An 18100-nucleotide genomic window follows, 5' to 3' on the forward strand; every position below is an offset into this window, starting at 1 on the left:
AGCAAATGTACCTCACAGCAAACAACACGAAAGGGACTACAGGTGCGGGTGCACATCAGAAAGATTTTTCAGGACTTGCTGAGTCAGCAATGAGGAAAATACTGTGAATTCTGTTGGTTGTGATGCTTTGGCTCAGTGACAAAAGCAAATCCGATTCAGAGGCTCAAACAAAGAATAAAAACACACAGCCAATGGGAAAAGTATGTACAAAATCAGTATAGGCTTCAGTCCTGATTGGATCCACGTAGCTATCCTGTCAACAGCCTCTGCTCCCACAAGTCTCTCCCCCTGCACCAGCCTTGTTGGCTGGATCCTATCCTATGGAGAAACTCCAGGCCTCAGGTTCCTGTGCCACACAATCTGAAGAAAAGGGAACCTCTCTCAACTGTTGTCCCAAAGTAGAATAGATGAGGTTTCCAGAATCTCTCAGCACCTCCTCCTCTCGTCTACTTAAGGAGAACTGGGCTGGGGAGGTAGTTTCCAGGCCAACCCTCACACAGTTGCTGTGAGCAGAGTAAAGGCTTCACTGGTAGGCTATGAGGAGGCTTGTTTAGACCTGGGGATGAAGTCAATTCCACCCTCCCCACCTTCAGGATGCTTGAGATTCTTGAAGTGCCATAGAGTCAAGTAACAATAGTGGTAGAAAGGGGGAAAGTGGGTGAGAAGGTGTCAAGGATGAATTTCAAGGCAGCAAACTACAGGTTAAGATTGTGTATGAAACTGTAGGCATAATCTACACATTGTCTATGAAACTGTAGGCACAATCTACACATTGCATACACAACCTACAGTTTGAGATGGTCTATGAAACTGCAGACACAATCTACAAATTGTCTATGAAACTGCAGACACAATCTACCCATTGCATACACAACCTACAGTCTGAGATGGTCTATGAAACTACAGAGACAGGGTTCTAACTAATGTGAACTATGTGGAAAAGCCTACAAATAATCCTTAGGCTCAAAGATGTGAATGCTACAAAACTGGAAGACTCTGGAAGATGCAACATCACTGGGATTTCCGATCTCCTGTTGATGCTCCTGCATGTGGATAAGGATTCTTCTGTTTGTCTATGACCCTCTTTCCTCTATTTTAAATCTATACTGCAAAGCAAGCCTTCCAGCAGCTCCTAAGCAGGCAAGGGTGCCTCCCCTAAAACAACCAATCCCATTCTCCGAGACCCAATTTGAGAGTTCTAGGAAAGGGCACTGAGTTTGTATCATGTGACTCTCCCTGTAGGAGCTGAAGTTACATTTTAAAGAATTATTCCCAAGGGTCTACTTCTGTAACTTTATGGACAGTGAGAACATTTGGCAGTTCTCAGAAACAGAACAGGCCATGCAGTGAGAGGCCAGTGTTTACACAGTGATATGTTTTGCATGATACTGGGCTCATGAAACAGTTAAGAGTCTAAACTTTGTTCTCAATTCATATGAAATCAAAAGAAGACAAGGAAGAAAGAGGAAGAGGAGGAGGAGCAATATCATAGACTTGGAATAAAGAAGCAAGAAAACACTCCTGTTTTCCCCCAGTTTTTGGTTTCCCCATTGCTGACATTTTCTATGTTCCAGTAACAGTTTGTCCCTGTGCCTGTGAGAACAGCGCACCGCAGTATCACAGTTATTTCCATGAGCATTCCCTGAAATGACAGCATTCTCTTCAAACTGGAAAGGTGTTTTGTTATTCATGAGCCCAACAACTACGCTAATACTTACCTTGGAGTTAAGACTTAATCCGATTATCATACTCATTTCAATGAGTGTATTGATAAGTAAGTCTCAAATTATCTTATTGCTTTGTCCACTGGACATTTCAATTAAGGTTTTATTTAAAGACTATTTTAACAGTTATAGAAAACATCAAATATCAAAGATGTTTCTCTCCTTGTGTTTTGTGTTTAAATAAAAATGTATTCAAACTGTACCCAAATGGGTGACAGTGGGGGATGGGGAGAGGGCAGTGTTTTGGTGTCTTTTTGGTGTTGTTCTGTTCGTTTTTTTGCCAGGGCCTGGTAGTGAATGCCTTTAATTTCAGCACTTGGGAGACAGAGGCAAGCAGATCTCAGATCTCTTAGTTCAAGGTCAGCCTGGTTTATTGAGTAAGTTCCAGGAAAACTAGAGCTACACAGAAAAACCTTGTCTCAACAACAACAGAAAGCCTTTTTTCTTATTCCTAGTCATAGTATTCGACTATTGTTAATTTGTAGCTTTCTCCTGTGTGTAAACAATAAAAATGTCAACATTGTGTATTTGTTTTATAGAATGATTTCAACAATCACTTGTTAATAATTACTAGCTTCAAACGTGTTTAGAAAATGCTTTCCAACTTTGCTTTTTCACATCATAGCACACCTCAAAAAGAAAAAAACTGGATTAGTTTAGATAACTGTGGGTTCCCCAAGAGGCCTTCTTGGGTCTGAGGTGACTAGACAAAGCTGTGACTCTGATAACTCCAGGCAATGACAGCAATCTTGCACACTTTCTTATGAACTAAAATGGGAGACTGAGTACTATGTGTTTCTATTTTCCATCCTAGATGCCTTAACTCCTTTCAGACTGAGAGTTAAGAGGATTTGTCTTTTGAATGTCATCTTTCATGCAAGTCACTTTTAGTACGCCATCTTTGTTTTTATACAAAGGATCATCGTTGCAAGCAAAATGCAGGGAAAGTTGCCAGTGCCAAGTTACTGCAGCCTCCAAAGTATCAACTACGAGAAACTGGAATTCCTAAAGATCTTTTTAATGTGTTTTCTTTGGTTCCAACTCTTTGTCTTCTATTTTCAGAAATCACCAGAGCTACAATTCTAGGAATGTTGAATTGCATTTCCTAGTGGGAAGAAAAACTGTGTAAGGCCATTCAGTGGCCACTCAAAGTCTGAGATCAGTGTGTCCTTGGCCTAAAAACTTCCCTTATGGTGATTTGCAGGTTCCTCTCACTTAACTCGTTCCTGGCTCCTCTTCTCACAGGGGTGCGCATACAGCCGCTCTTCTTGTATACACTCGCAGGCCACGCTGAGGCGCGGTCAGTTTCCTTCCTCTCCTCATCCCTGTCTTGCGCAGCTTCTTGTGGTTTCCACCATCTCACTAATATCGTCACTCATTGCAGAATCAGGCACCCTGATTCCTCTCTGACCGCGACCAGTCCCTCTTAACTTTTGTAAACTAGCCACACAGTGCTATTGCTTCGACACGCAAACCTTCCATCTTGCCGGAGTCCTTTTCAAAGTCGCCCCTGCCTTCCTTTCAATTCCTTTATCCTATTCCCACTACTTGAGCAAACATGATCTTAGAGCTGTGAATATTAACATCTCCTTTTCTTGATCAGAAATCTCCAGCGTGGTTCCCCATCTCCCATGGAAAAAAACGCAGGATGGCACAGCGCACAGGGCTCCTCCTTAGTTGCCCAAACCTAGATGTCTTGCTTCACATCCTTGTGCTACCCCTCCGGATTAGATAACTTTGTCTTCCCTGTTCTCTCATGCTTCTCTAGCACACAAGCTCTTCTCTCTTCCTGGAACAAATATTCACAACTCCACCACTCATGCTTAGAGGAAAATGATTGTCGTCAAGAGTCTACTCAGGATGCATCTTCACCCCTCTGCTGCAGATGCTGTAGAAGCCTGCTCCACATTCCTAGTTCTTCCTATTCAGGACACTCCAGCTTGCTGTCAGAAAGCTGCATTTGTCTACCAAGGACACTTGTTGTCTATCACAAAACAAACTTAAAATGACCTGAATGATGTCCCCAGAAGCAACTTCAACCCATGACTGGCAGAAGCGGAGGTATAACTAGTCCAGCTCTGTACCTTTTAAACAGCAGTAACTGTCCCTGGATACACACACACACACACACACACACACACACACACACACACACACACACACTGGACATTCCCAGTGTGCAGTGGTAGCTGCCTTGACACCCCTTCCTTTGTTGTCCGGGTAACAGTTCCCTACTCTTTGACCCCTCCCCTCCTGCAATTCCTCTTACTTGCCAAAAATGCTGTTTGCTTTGGAATTTTTGTCTTAAGATTGCTACTGGAGAAATCTCAACTCAAGCAACCTTTCTTGCTGAGTTTCCCTGGTACTAAATATGTATCCCATTGTATAAATAAATTTAAAATGCAATAGTCTGTTTCCCCAAGTCATTAAGTATTGAGATCAGGAAATGTATATAATTCTTTCTTTTCCCACAGGTAAAAGAAATGCTTGACAATATTGCATAATATATGAATGCTTACACAATAAAAACTGCTTCTTTTTTACTTTATTTGCAAAAGGATTCTGATACGGATGCAATTTTTCAAAGCATGAATAAAAGATGCAGAGGAGAAATATAAGAATAGAAATAAATTTGGATTATGATCATTGATCAAATGTAAAAGTGAATTCTGAGAAATAAGATTTTTAGAGACTTATATTATTTGTATATATGCCTTTATGTACGTATGTGTACTATGTGTGCCTGGTGCCCACAGAGGCCAGAAGAAGGTATCAGATCCCCTGGAACTAGAGTTACAAATGGTTGTGAGTCACCATGTGGATGCTGGGAACCAAACTGGTTCCTCTGGGAGAATAGCAAGTAACTGCTGAGCCATATCTCCAGAACTTTAAACATAATTAACCCATAGTCAGATGAATTATATTTAAATACATATACTATATTAGATCATATCCAAAGAGTTCTTCTGATTACTTGATGTAGGTACAGTTAGCTCAAGGATCTAGGGCAAAAGATCTCTGTACGTCCATAAACCACTGGGGAGGATAGCAACACGCTTCACTGAATCACTGAGATGCTCTGTGAAATAATACATGAAAAGTGCTTTAGACAATGCCAACTACATTGTCCTCTACTTGTGTTACTTTCAATATGATAAAATTAATGTTGGTGCCTTATGAATATTAAAACCCAAGGATAAAAAAATAACTGCAAGTTTTAAGTTTATTGGTCAGTTCTCCAACTTTTGTTGAAGTAAGAAAAATAAAAGGCCACCTATGTAACAATTCACATATATTTGCCTGTATAATTGAATGGGACTGGCTATGTAGCTCAGAGGTGGAGAGTTTGTCAAACAGGCAAGAGTCCCCAGGTTTCATCCTCAGCGTCACAAATAATAAACATAAGTAGAATATAAAATACATTTTATTATAATCTTAAAAAGCATATTTATGTTTATTTTATGTGTATAAGTGTTTTGCTTGCATGCGTGTATGTGCACTGTGTGCATGCCTGGTGCTTGCAGAGTCTAGGAGTAACATCCTAGATCCCCTGGAAATGGAGTTGTAAATGATTGTGAGCTGCCATTTGGGTTCTGCGAACTGAACCTGGGTCCTCTGCAAAAGCAGCAAGCACTCCTATCTACCAAGCCATCTCTCCAAGCCCAAGATAATTTAATTTTAATAGCACAGGTACAAATGCCAATTCATGATCAGGTCCCAGGTTAAGAAAAGACATTGGTGTCTGTATCCTGATCAGGACCAGGGTTTGGTAGCAGGCAGATGTGGACTCAAGCCGTGTCTCCTCATCTGACATTTACAAGCTCTCATCTGTCAAATGGAAATGCTTTCAGCACTCAGAGATTTTTTTTAAAAAAGCAATATATTTAATAACTTTAGCCCAGTGCTTGTCATGGTGTAAAAACACTCAATAAATGTCAATTTTAGACATTGTTACTAATAAGTCAGGGAACCATGATAGAAGTCATTATATTTACTAGGAACAGATTAAAAAACTAGAAGTTAATTTGTCAAAGGATAGGGTGATGTATGCCCTAAAACCAAGCTGGACTGAATCCTGCAGCTGGCTACCTGATGGCCAGGGACTGGTAGAAGTCCAGAAGCAAGGGTAATTAGGAAGAGGTCCAACTCAAAAGAGCAAGTCCAAGGTAAACAAGCAAGCAGAGTGGAGGCAAGCCCAGGGGCCCACGCCAAGTGTACACTAAGCATTGTTTCAACAGCAGAGGGCTTCAGCATGGCTTTCATCATAATGGGATATGTAATACTGAAGGTCACATCTCAGAAGTTAGAGGAAGCACTGAGGAGTTGACATTATGGATTTATTCTGATCAGCAAGAGCCATCTAACTGATGTTGTGAGAATTATAAAAGCCTTAGGGAAGAAGAAAACAAATACAAAGTTACCATAACATTCTCAATAGCAAAAGACGGTCAACATGAACACCGGAAACCATGTCTTCTAGATGACAACATACTTCACAATTCCTAAATGAAGACAGACGCAGTTCTATAGTAGGGAGCTAAAGGTGGGAAAGAAGGCTGAGGACGTTAAAGATTCCTGTTCTCATCTCACAAATATTTATTGAAGAGTCCTTAAGACGGAGTGGAGGAACCTGGGCTGCACCAAGAGCCTGAGATTGGATGTCGGGCAGACAAGGATCTTCCTGCCACTTAAAAAATAACATGAGCTCAGCAAATGGTTCCCTCTATTTTGCTTGAGTCACTCACAAGAGTGGGGATAATAACAAACTTTAACTGATTGCTGTGGTGATAGAAATGCATACAACACACAGTACCTGTCTATCATCAAGATGGTTAAACAGATAGACATACTACTACCCAGAGCACAGCACAGAGGAAAAAATGAAATATCAAGGACACAGAGCTACTTCTATAGGAACCATGAGTGAGGAAATTAAATTTGACTGTGAAATTCAAGCCTTTATGAAAGAGATCACACTTGAATCTGGCCTTGAATTAGGATTATAAATTCAAGGAAGAGAAAGAGAAAAAGAAAAATAAGATCAGGGCTCGACATTCTGTGTCATAAGACCTATGGGCCAGTGTGTGGCTTATCAGGTAAAACCTGCTGTCAGGCCTAAAGCCTGAGTTCCATCTCCAGAGCCCACATGTTAAAAGGAGAAAAAATGATTCCCACAAGTTGTCTTCTAGCCTCCACATGCATACTGTGGTATACATGTGGACACAGGAGTGCATGCATGTGCGCACGTGCAAACACACACACACACACACACGAAGAATAAACAAATGTTTAAGAGGACATACACTTTATCCTTCACTATTTACAACTGCCGCCGGGCGGTCGTGGCGCACGCCTTTAATCCCAGCACTCGGGAGGCAGAGGCAGGCGGATCTCTGTGAGTTCGAGGCTGGGCTGGACCGATAGCCTCCAAAACAATACAGAGAAACCCTGTCTCGAAAAACCAAAAAAAAAAAAAAAAAGTATTTACAACTGCCAATATGTAGAACCAACCTAGATATTCACCAACAAACAAATGGATAAAGAAAATGAACATAGTAGAATCATTTTTTAAAGATTTATTTATTGTATATATATGAGTACTCTACCTGCGTATACAACTTTATGTGAAAAACAGGCACCAGATCTCATTATAGATGGTCGTGAGCCACCATGTGGTTTCTGGGAATCGAACTCAGAACCTCTGGAAGGGCAACCAGTGCTCTTAACCTCTGAGCCATCTCTCCAGCCCGAACATAGTAGAATCTTATGCAGCAATAGATAAAAACAAATTTATGACATTTTCAGGAAAATGCATGTCATGAAAATATCATTATGTTAAGCAAAATAAGCCAGATTTAGAAAGCCAAATGATGTTTCCTCTTGTGCAGAACCTAAATTTAAAATTACGTGTGTGTGTGTGTGTGTGTGTGTGTGTGTGTGTGTGTGTGTGTGTGTGTGGGTCATGAGACTAGCAAGGGGACTGGGAGAAGGAAGCTAGAGCTCCTGTGGTGGGAGGGGCTTTAGAGGGAGATGGAATAAATGTCCTGAGAGCAGAAGCTGAGACTAATGGGAAACAAAGGGAACAAGGTGCATGGAGGACAGGGGTGGTGGAGGGCCTTGGGGAAGGGAAACAAATGAGAGCAAAGCACATCACACGTCTATGAAGATGCCAGGTGAGACCCAGTACCGTTAAAAACCTCTTCATCTTATAGGCCTTAATTTCTATATACATGAACTGTTTCCCCCAACCCCGTTTATTTTTTGAAAAAATATATTAGCTGTGTCTATTTTTACTTATTTCTGCCTATAGTCACCCTACCACGCAATAGTATCCAGAACTTCTGCTATTTACCTGAAACTACCCACTGGGTAGCTATTCACATTAATGGGGCTCAGTGTGATATTTCAACACAGGCATCCATCTTATACTGATCAAAGCAAGGCAATCAGTATTCTCCTCTTACTCCTTATGTTTGGAGCCTTGGGAATCCTCCCTGCTAGGTCTTCATGAAATATGAAATAGTCTGTTGTTGGGAGATGTCATTCTGTAAATCTGTCTCTCTTATTGGTTGTTGAATAAAGCACTGTTGGCCAATAGGGAAACTAGGCAGGTGGGACTAGGAGTCTAGGAGGATTCTGGGAAATGTAGTCAGAGAGCTGTCGCCATGTGATTCCTGGGAAGAGGGGACACAAGTCTGTGTTCTCGGAAAGATAAGTCCTTATAAAAATATATATTGGGGATCTAAGATGGCGACTGTGGAACTGGAAACCACCCCTACTACTAATCCCCCACCTGCGGAAGAGGAAAAAACAGAATCCAATCAGGAGGTTGCCAACCCAGAGCACTATATCAAACACCCTCTACAGAACAGGTGGGCACTCTGGTTTTTTTAAAAATGATAAAAGCAAAACTTGGCAAGCAAACCTTCGATTGATCTCTAAGTTTGATACTGTTGAAGACTTTTGGGCTTTATACAACCATATCCAGTTGTCTAGTAATTTAATGCCTGGCTGTGACTACTCACTTTTTAAGGATGGTGTTGAGCGTATGTGGGAAGACGAGAAGAACAAACGGGGAGGACGATGGCTAATTACACTGAACAAACAGCAGAGACGAAGTGATCTCGATCGCTTTTGGCTAGAGACACTGCTGTGCCTTATTGGAGAATCTTTTGATGACTACAGTGATGATGTATGTGGAGCTGTTGTTAATGTTAGAGCTAAAGGCGATAAGATAGCAATATGGACGACTGAATGTGAAAACAGAGACGCAGTCACACACATAGGGAGGGTATACAAGGAAAGGTTAGGACTTCCTCCAAAGATAGTGATTGGTTATCAGTCCCACGCAGACACAGCTACGAAGAGCGGCTCCACCACTAAAAATAGGTTTGTTGTTTAAGAAGACACCTGAGTATTCTCACAGGAGACTGCGTCACGCAATCGAGACTGGGAGCTGAACCAAAGCCTCGTCCAAGCAGAGTGGACTGCACTGAAGTTTCATTCCATCTAAATGTTGCTAAGATATAAGAGAAGTCTCATTCGCCTTTGTCTTGTACCTCTGTGTTCATTTCTTTCCCCCTACCCCCAATTTTTGCTAGTGTGTCCACTATCCCAATCAAAGATTTACAGTATCCATCACCCAGAACCGCAGATGTGTTCCTGGCCCACACCGTAACAGCTGGTTAGAATTACTATGATACACACATTTGCCTTTCCACAGTATTTGAAAAAGAACTTGCATTTCTGTTACCTTAGCAGGAAAAGACCTGTTTCTGTTCCACTCCGTGCAGGAGCGTGATTTGCTGGTGAGAGTCTGAGTACAGTTTTCTAGCAACCTGGTTTCCTTTCCCAGCATTCTTCTTGCTGTCCTCTTGCTGATGGCTGCTAGAGTTTAATTTATTTGCTTCCCTCCTTGATAACATTAGTGATTCTGATTTCAGTTTTTCATTTGTTTTGTTTTTGTTTTTTCCTCATGTAACATTGGTGAAGGATCCAGGAATATGACAGAAAGGTGGAATAAACATTAAATTTGTGCATTCTTTGGTAATTTTTTGTTTTTTTGTAACTACAAAGCTTTGCTACAAATTTATGCATTTCATTGAAATCAGTGATCTTATGTCTGTGTGACCCCTAAACATAATTGTGGACTATAAAAATGTAACACCATAATTACATTCCTACCTAGAATTAGTATGTCTGTTTTTGTGTCTTTACGCTGTACTTTAACACTTTGTATTACTTAGGGTATTTGCTTTGGTTACAAATGGCTCATGTAGAAAAGCGGTCCCATCCATATTAAGACAGTGTACAAAACTGTAAATAAAATGTGTACAGTGAATTGTCTTTAAAAATATATATATATATTGGTGATTATGGGTCAATAATTAAGTCAGAGCTAGCCAATGAGAAGCAGTAGAAAATGGCCAACAGCTTCGTAATTAATATAGTGTCTTGTGTGTTATTGGGGGTTCAGACAGCTCCGCCCGGGGCCCAGGTGTTGGTTGGTGAGGAAAAGTACACGTTACAGCCTGTTATAAGCTACACTCAATCCCTGCTTTCGTACTTGCCATCCAACTTCCCTTTACTCGTCTTTCACCTCCCCAGCCTCTACTGACTGCTATTCTACCACATCCAAGCTGACGTTTGTAGTGTTCTCTTGTGAGGCCAAGCACATGGTCCTGTTTTCCAGTTTTAGCACAGATAAAGAAACTAAGTCTCTGTGATGTCCCCATCCATCAACCAAAACTTTCAGAGCCCAGACAGAAAATAGAACTGTTGACTATTTGACCAGTATTCCTTCGACACTGCCCAGCTCTCTCCCTAAGCACTTGGGAGCCACAAATGTGTTTTGGTACACAGGACTTTGGATGACCTGCCTGGATTGCTTTTAGGACAGAGGACTGAAGTAAACAGACTGAACATTTCAAGTTGGGCAGCAGTTCATAAGGATACCCTGGAGAGAAGTGACTCCAAGGCTGATTCTAGACTGAGAGAATAACCTGCAACCTGGAAGGAAGCCAATAAAACACACTTACAAAATTTCCAAATACATACTTTACACATTTATGTTGGATATGAACTTAATGCTTTGCAAGAAATAACCTGATGATCCTTCACTGCCCACAAGACTGATCTAGGCTTTAGTGTTAAGTAGCTACCACAAATAGTCAGTTTGGCTATGTTATAAGAAAATTATTGCTCAGAATGAAGCATGTGTAAGACCAACGTGATGCACAAGTTATCCCAGAAGCCCAGCTCATGCATCAAGCTTTAGGAAAGACAAGTCCAGTAAACTAAAGAAGCACCCAGAAAAGCAAATAGAGCTCTGATCTGACACGTGCCTCAGCAAAAGTGAATGTGAGAGCAAAAACGGGAGCTTTAACAGATCTTGAGAAGGAGCTTGGCCAATGTGAACATTTTCCCGGAATTCAGTATCACCGTAAATGCTGAGCTCAAGGCTCTACAAGCAACAGCTGAAGAGCTATGTTGAGCATGATGCTGCAAATTACTATATTGGAAAATGAGTTAGCCTAGAGTTTGTGTTCTCTAATAATTTTGTGAGTTCATAATGTATTACTATAGCCTGTAGTCCTGGGTATTGAATCCAAACCTCCACATATATTAAGCAAATGATTAACCTCTGATCTACATTCCCTAATCAAATTTATGATTTTGTATTCACATGCAAACATAATGATTTTATGAACTTTTAAAAAATTCAAAGATGATGTAATAATGGCACTTACAAAAACAGAGATGTATTTATTCTAGATTATTCATTCCTGATGTTTTTTCCTTCTCAATCAATCTGAAGTTATCTCTAATTTATAAGTAGAATGAATGATGATATTCATTAGTAAACCATCATTGCTCATTATTTGTAACTAAGTTATACTGGTGAGACTATTTAGCCTTTTCTTTTTTTCTTTTGTAATTTGTCTTTTCTAATTAATTTACCAAGTTAATTTATTAAGTGTGGGAAAATGCATCACCAAGTGTACAGTGACATGTACCAGCCTTCCACGGCCACAGATGGGAGGGTAGGTACTAGGTTGTCTGTGATGCAAGAATACTGAAAATATTAGGGTGATTTTGGCAAAAATAAATCTGACATAGCTATGATTGCACAATTAGTGTCATTGTAGAATTATGGCACTCCTGTTTCTTCAGATACCCTATCTTACCTACCAGCCCAGAAGTTTCTAAAAGTAATGGGCTATAGAATATCAATAAAATGACATAGTTCAGCACCAAGAGTTGTTTTCATAACTCTGTTTTTTGCTGGGTTTTTTTTTTGTCTCTTAGTTTTAAGACCTGGTTTCTCTGTGTAGTCCTGGCTGTCCTGGAACTCTCACCTTTTAGACCACGCTGTCCTCAAACTCACAGAGATCTGCCTGCCTCTGCCTCCTGAGTGCCATAATTTGCTTCACTTGTTTTTTTACAGCCAAGGCTGTATCTTTTAATTTGTATTATCATTATATTGCCCATTGTTAGTTATTTTAAGTTCTGGATCAGTTTTTACAGAGAATGCTATAGTTCAAATTTCCTAATAGTTTTTAAGGTTGTAAACCAAGTTATTAGTTTGAAAGACAAGCATTTTTCTCATAAAACATGATATTTAACCAATCCATATTTGCAAAACATATTAGAATGCACTGATCTAGTCAATAGTCCAATTTAATAGAGAGAACGTGCCAGAAATTAGAGAAGTGCAGAGGAACTAAAAGCTCCCGGCTTATTGAACAGATCAGCTACTGGAGATTGGTCCCGAAAAAACTCGGACTGTAGTGTGTGAAGAGCAAACGCCTTGAACGACAATTTGTCAAAGGTGTCTGCTGGAAAACTGGACGGGCGATGATGTAGCATCACGGTGAAGCATGACTTGGTTATCACCAAGCAAATCAGAGCTGACCAAAAAGATGTTCACACAAGCCTCACAAATAGTACTCAGATGAGGAGAATTTCTAAAACTATAAGCTATATATAAATAAATGGCCCTATAGGGAATTTTTATTTTTTATAGCAGAATACTACTCCAAAGTGAAGACTATCACCTTGTAGACTAGGAATGAGACAACTAGGTATGCTTTTTAAAAGTCTTAGGGGAGGAAAGAAAGGAAAAAGAAATTAGGTAAGAAATATGTATGTGCACTAAGTATACTGTAAAAGAATAAAATAATGGAAGTTTTGGACTTCAACAAAGAACTTAATCTTCAGCTGGTGATAAAATTAAAAATGAAAATTAAGATCAGATGTTAAAATCCCTGAGTATGCAAGGATTTCAAATTGAGTCCTTACCCAGTCCTGCAAATACGTTCTTAAAAGATAGAAATAATATCTTTTATTTCTGTAATTTCCTCCTAGCCTAGTCCTCAGCTTCTCAAGGTAGTTTCCCATGATTGCATGTCTCTATGTATGTGTCTGTGTGCCTACATATGTGTATATATATGCATATACATGTACCACATGAGTACATATATGTCCATTTGTATATATTTGAAGGTTAGTTGGCTTCTATGCTAAACATAAAACAACTAAATTATTTTAATTGAGGCACTCCATGGGAAAATAGTATTTGAGGAAGGCTATCTGGCTGAGCTAGACATACTTACGTTCTAACCAGAGAAAAGCTGAGGGCAGGAACACCACTTAGAATCAGGAAAATTAACCCTCCTCTGCATTTTATTAGAAGTTAAGTATCTCTTACAGATTTATTTTTTAAAGGCAACATAGTAGTTAAGTCAGAGCACTCAGAGATTCTGAGGAGTAATTATTCCCCCGTGACTGGGTGAACCTCTATCATACTAGACAAACACACTAACTACAGAGTTTGAAATCACTGTCAACAGGAGCACAAGGTCGCTGACAGATCTCTCAAATGTACAAAGCATAAATAGCCACTGAAGAAACAAATTCAAAGGACTTTCACGTTTTCCATGCAAATGTCTTCTTAAGTCTTTAATTCTTTCTATTGACACATCATAAAATGCTACTTTTTAAAGGTTTCGAGAGGAAACTGAGGCTTAACTTAAATGGACTTGAACCTAAGAACAAATATGACTCTGGTATCACCCCAGATATCTGGACTGGAAAAAGGAATACTAAAGAAAAAGAAAAGACGCATTTACAACCAAAATGGATCTTATTGTTCTTTTTAAACCAAGATTTTACATATAAATTTCAAATATAGGCTTGACGTTAGGACAAAAGTCACTTGGGGTTTTCTGTTGTGTAGTTTTGTTCTGTTACTAGGAAGGATGCTGTGCACCCCACAGATGTCCTAACCATCTCAAAGCCACCTACATGAGGCTTCACATAGAAACCAGATTGCCTTTAGTCATGGCCCAAGCAGGAGATGAAGCTACAGTAAGCCTCTGAGGTGGCAGGAAGCCAAGAGGCACACTTATTACTCTGAATCACTGCAGGCTTGCCATGAAAGGAAGGAGTGCCACTTGAAATCGGGACTAGGTGACTGGGAGGAGCTGAGAAAGGATGGCCTAGGGTGCTGAGGGACTGTGAGGAGTCATCCTGTATCACTTGAAAGCATCCCAGTCCACAGAATGATTTAAAGCTGAACCAGAGTCTTTCACAAATGAAGTTTCACTTTGGCAATAGCAGAGCTTGCTGTTCGGACAGGCAAGGATGCAGTCATCTATAGGGTGAGATCTGAGAGATGCCCAAAAGATCCAATACATTCCTATCTGTACCACAAAGACCTCCAGGAAATTGAGAGTTTGATATCTTCTCAGTTGACCCTCAAGAAGAGAACTTTCACCTAAACAGAAAAGCTTGAGAGATAGCAAATACCCAAACTATTCATGGATGCATTAATCCCCTTGGCAGGTATTATTCAATACCTACCATTCTAGGCTAAAAAAGTAAAAACAAGCTAGTCCGTCATTGTGTTTTCACAGTAGTTGGGTGAGGGACAAGAAAAATGAAGAAAAACAACTAAGGATGATTGTGATTGAGACAAAGGGCCAGTACAACATTTTATTGGATGGTCAAGATAGACCACTCAGCAAAGGAGATCTTGATGGGCTTGAAGGGAGTGAAGAAATGTGAGGTAAACACATCTGGTTGGAAGAGTGAATACAGCAAGGAATGCCAAAAGTCCAGACCCTGTGGCAAGACAAGACTTGGGCTGATCTTGTCATAGAAAATTTGCTGCAGGTGGTAAATTGGGAACAGAGAAACTGCAGGATGAAGCCGCTCACAAAAGGTACTGGGGATGTGGGAGGCCAGAGAGAGGATAAGACAACCGGAAAACCATACTGAGTAGTTTACGCTCTTTCAGAAAAGGAAGCCATGTGATGGTTTTGAATAGGCTAGCATGCCACTTAATCATTATGGCAGCTGAGGATCAGGCATGGGAGAGACAACAAGGCAATCTGAAAGCAATATGTAAGCCGTCTCTGGCCTAACAGGTTTCTGTTGGACACAGAAGAGCACAAGGTTGAAATGGGTCAAGGGAGTGTTGAAGGCCATAAGCCAGTTACTGCAATAATCACATTGGTAAGTGAGAAAAGAAGACATGAAAGCCAACAAGGAAAATTTTAGGTTCAGATCCGAGGCAGCTGAATGCATGGAAGACGAGATAAAGGAGGTATGATCATGAAAGGGGGCAGAAAATCAGGGAGAGATGCATACATGTGAGGGACTCTGCAAGATGGCGGCATTAAAACATGGACATGATCCCTGGGTAAAGGAACAAATAAAAAAAGAAATTAAAGACTTCCTCGATTTCAATGAGAATGAAGACACAACATACACAAACTTATGGGACACTTTGAAAGCAGTGCTGAGAGGAAAGTTTATAGCACTAAGTGCCCACATGAAAAAACTGGAGAACAGTCATACTAGAGAATTAATAGCACAGCTGAATGTTCTAGAACAAAAAGAAGCAAACTCCCCCAGGAGGAGCAGACGCCAGGAAATAATCAAATTGAGGGCTGAAATCAATCAAGTAGAAACCAGGAAAACATTGAGAAGAATCAATGAAACAAAGAGTTGGTTCTTTGAGAAAATCAACAAAATAGACAAACCTCTGTCCAAACTAACCAAAAGACAGAGAGAGAACATGCTAATTAACAAAATCAGGGATGAGAAAGGGGACATAACAACGGACTCTGAGGAAATCAAGAGAATCATCAGGGCATACTTTGAAAATCTGTACTCCACAAAATTTGAAAATTTAAAGGAAATGGACAATTTCCTGGATAGATATCACTTGCCAAAACTAAATCAAGAACAGATAAATAATCTAAACAGACCTATAACCCCTAATGAAATAGAAGCAGTCATCAAAAGTCTCCCAAACAAAAAAAGCCCAGGCCCAGATGGCTTCAGTGCAGAATTCTACCAGAAATTCAAAGAAGAGCTCATTCCAATACTCGTCAAAGTATTCCACACTATAGAAGCAGGAGGCTCACTGCCAAACTCTTTCTATGAGGCTACAATTACCTTGATACCCAAGCCACACAAAGACACAACTAAGAAAGAGAACTATAGACCAATTTCCCTCATGAACATTGATGCAAAAATACTCAATAAAATACTTGCAAACCGGATTCAAGAACACATCAGAAAAATCATCCACCATGATCAAGTAGGCTTCATTCCAGGAATGCAGGGATGGTTCAACATTAGAAAATCTATCAATGTAATCCACCATATTAACAATCTGCGAAAGAAAAACCACATGATTATCTCACTAGATGCTGAAAAAGCCTTTGACAAAATCCAGCACCCCTTCATGATAAAGGTCCTAGAGAGATCAGGGATAACAGGAACGTACCTGAACATAATAAAAGCAATATACAGTAAACCAACAGCTAACATCAAACTAAATGGAGAGAAACTCAAAGCAATTCCTCTAAAATCAGGAACAAGACAAGGCTGTCCACTCTCTCCATATCTCTTCAATATTGTACTTGAAGTTCTAGCTACAGCAATAAGACAACAAAAGGAGATAAAGGGGATACAAATAGGAAAAGAAGAAGTCAAGCTTTCATTATTTGCAGATGATATGATAGTTTACATATGTGACCCAAAAACTCCGCAAGGTTACTCCTAGAGCTGATAAACAGCTTCAGCAAAGTGGCAGGATACAAGGTAAACTCAAAAAAATCAGTGGCCCTATTATATACAGATGATGAAGTGACTGAGAAAGAAATCAGAGAAACATCACCTTTTACAATAGCCAAAAACAGCATCAAATATCTGGGGATAATGTTAACCAAGGAAGTGAAAGACCTGTATATCAAAAACTTTGTGTCTTTGAAGAAAGAAATCAAAGAAGATACCAGAAAATGGAAAGATCTCCCATGCTCTTGGATTGGTAGGATCAACATAATAAAAATGGCAATCTTGCCAAAAGCAGTCTATAGATTCAATGCAATCCCTATCAAAATTCCATCACAATTCTTCAAGGACCTGGAAAGATCATTAATCAACTTTATATGGAAAAACAAAAGGCCCAGGATAGCCAAAACATCCCTATACAATAAAGGAACTTCAGGAGGCATCACCATACCTGATTTCAAGCTCTATTATAGAGCTATAGTCCTGAAAACAGCTTGGTATTGGCACAAAAATAGGCAGGTAGACCAATGGAACCGAATAGAAAGCCCTAATTTTAACCCACACACCTATGAACACCTGATTTTTGACAAAGAAGCTAAAACTGTACAGTGGAAAAAAGAAAGCATCTTCAACAAATGGTGCTGGCATAACTGGGTAATGGTATGCAGAAGACTGCAGATAGATCCATGTTTATCGCCTTGTACAAAACTTAAGTCCAAATGGATCAAAGATCTCAACATACATCCAGCCACACTGAAACTTTTAGAAGAGAAAGTGGGAGATACTCTTCAACGAGTTGGTACAGGAGACCACTTCCTAAACATAACACCAGTGGCACAGGCACTGAGATCAACAATTAACAAATGGGACCTTCTGAAACTAAAAAGCTTTTGTAAGGCAAAGGACACAATCAAAAAGACAAAAAGGCAGGCCACAGAATGGGAAAAGATATTCACTAACCCTACATCTGACAGAGGGCTAATCTCCAAAATTTACAAAGAACTCAAGAAACAAGTCTCCAAAACACCAAAGGATCCACTTGAAAGGTGGGGTACAGAGCTAAATAGAGAATTCTCAGTAGAGGAGGCTAAAATGGCCAAGAGACACTTAAGAAAGTGCTCAACATCCTTAGCCATCAGGGAAATGCAAATCAAAACAACTCTGAGATACCATCTTACTCCTGTCAGAATGGCTAGAATCAAAAACACCGAAGACAATTTATGCTGGAGAGGATGTGGAGAGAGAGGATCACTCCTCCATTGCTGGTGGGAATGCCGACTCATACAGCC

The 18100-nt window shown here is 40.1% G+C and overlaps 1 pseudogene; it reads left to right on the plus strand.

Moving 5' to 3' along the window:
- Nucleotides 1-8456: 8456 nt before the first annotated feature.
- LOC121136931 lies at nt 8457-9763 on the plus strand (annotated as a pseudogene).
- Nucleotides 9764-18100: the final 8337 nt, after the last annotated feature.

The sequence above is a fragment of the Mesocricetus auratus genome, unplaced genomic scaffold, assembly GCF_017639785.1.
Source record: "Mesocricetus auratus isolate SY011 unplaced genomic scaffold, BCM_Maur_2.0 Super-Scaffold_100676, whole genome shotgun sequence".
NCBI classification, from domain to species: Eukaryota; Metazoa; Chordata; class Mammalia; order Rodentia; family Cricetidae; genus Mesocricetus; species Mesocricetus auratus.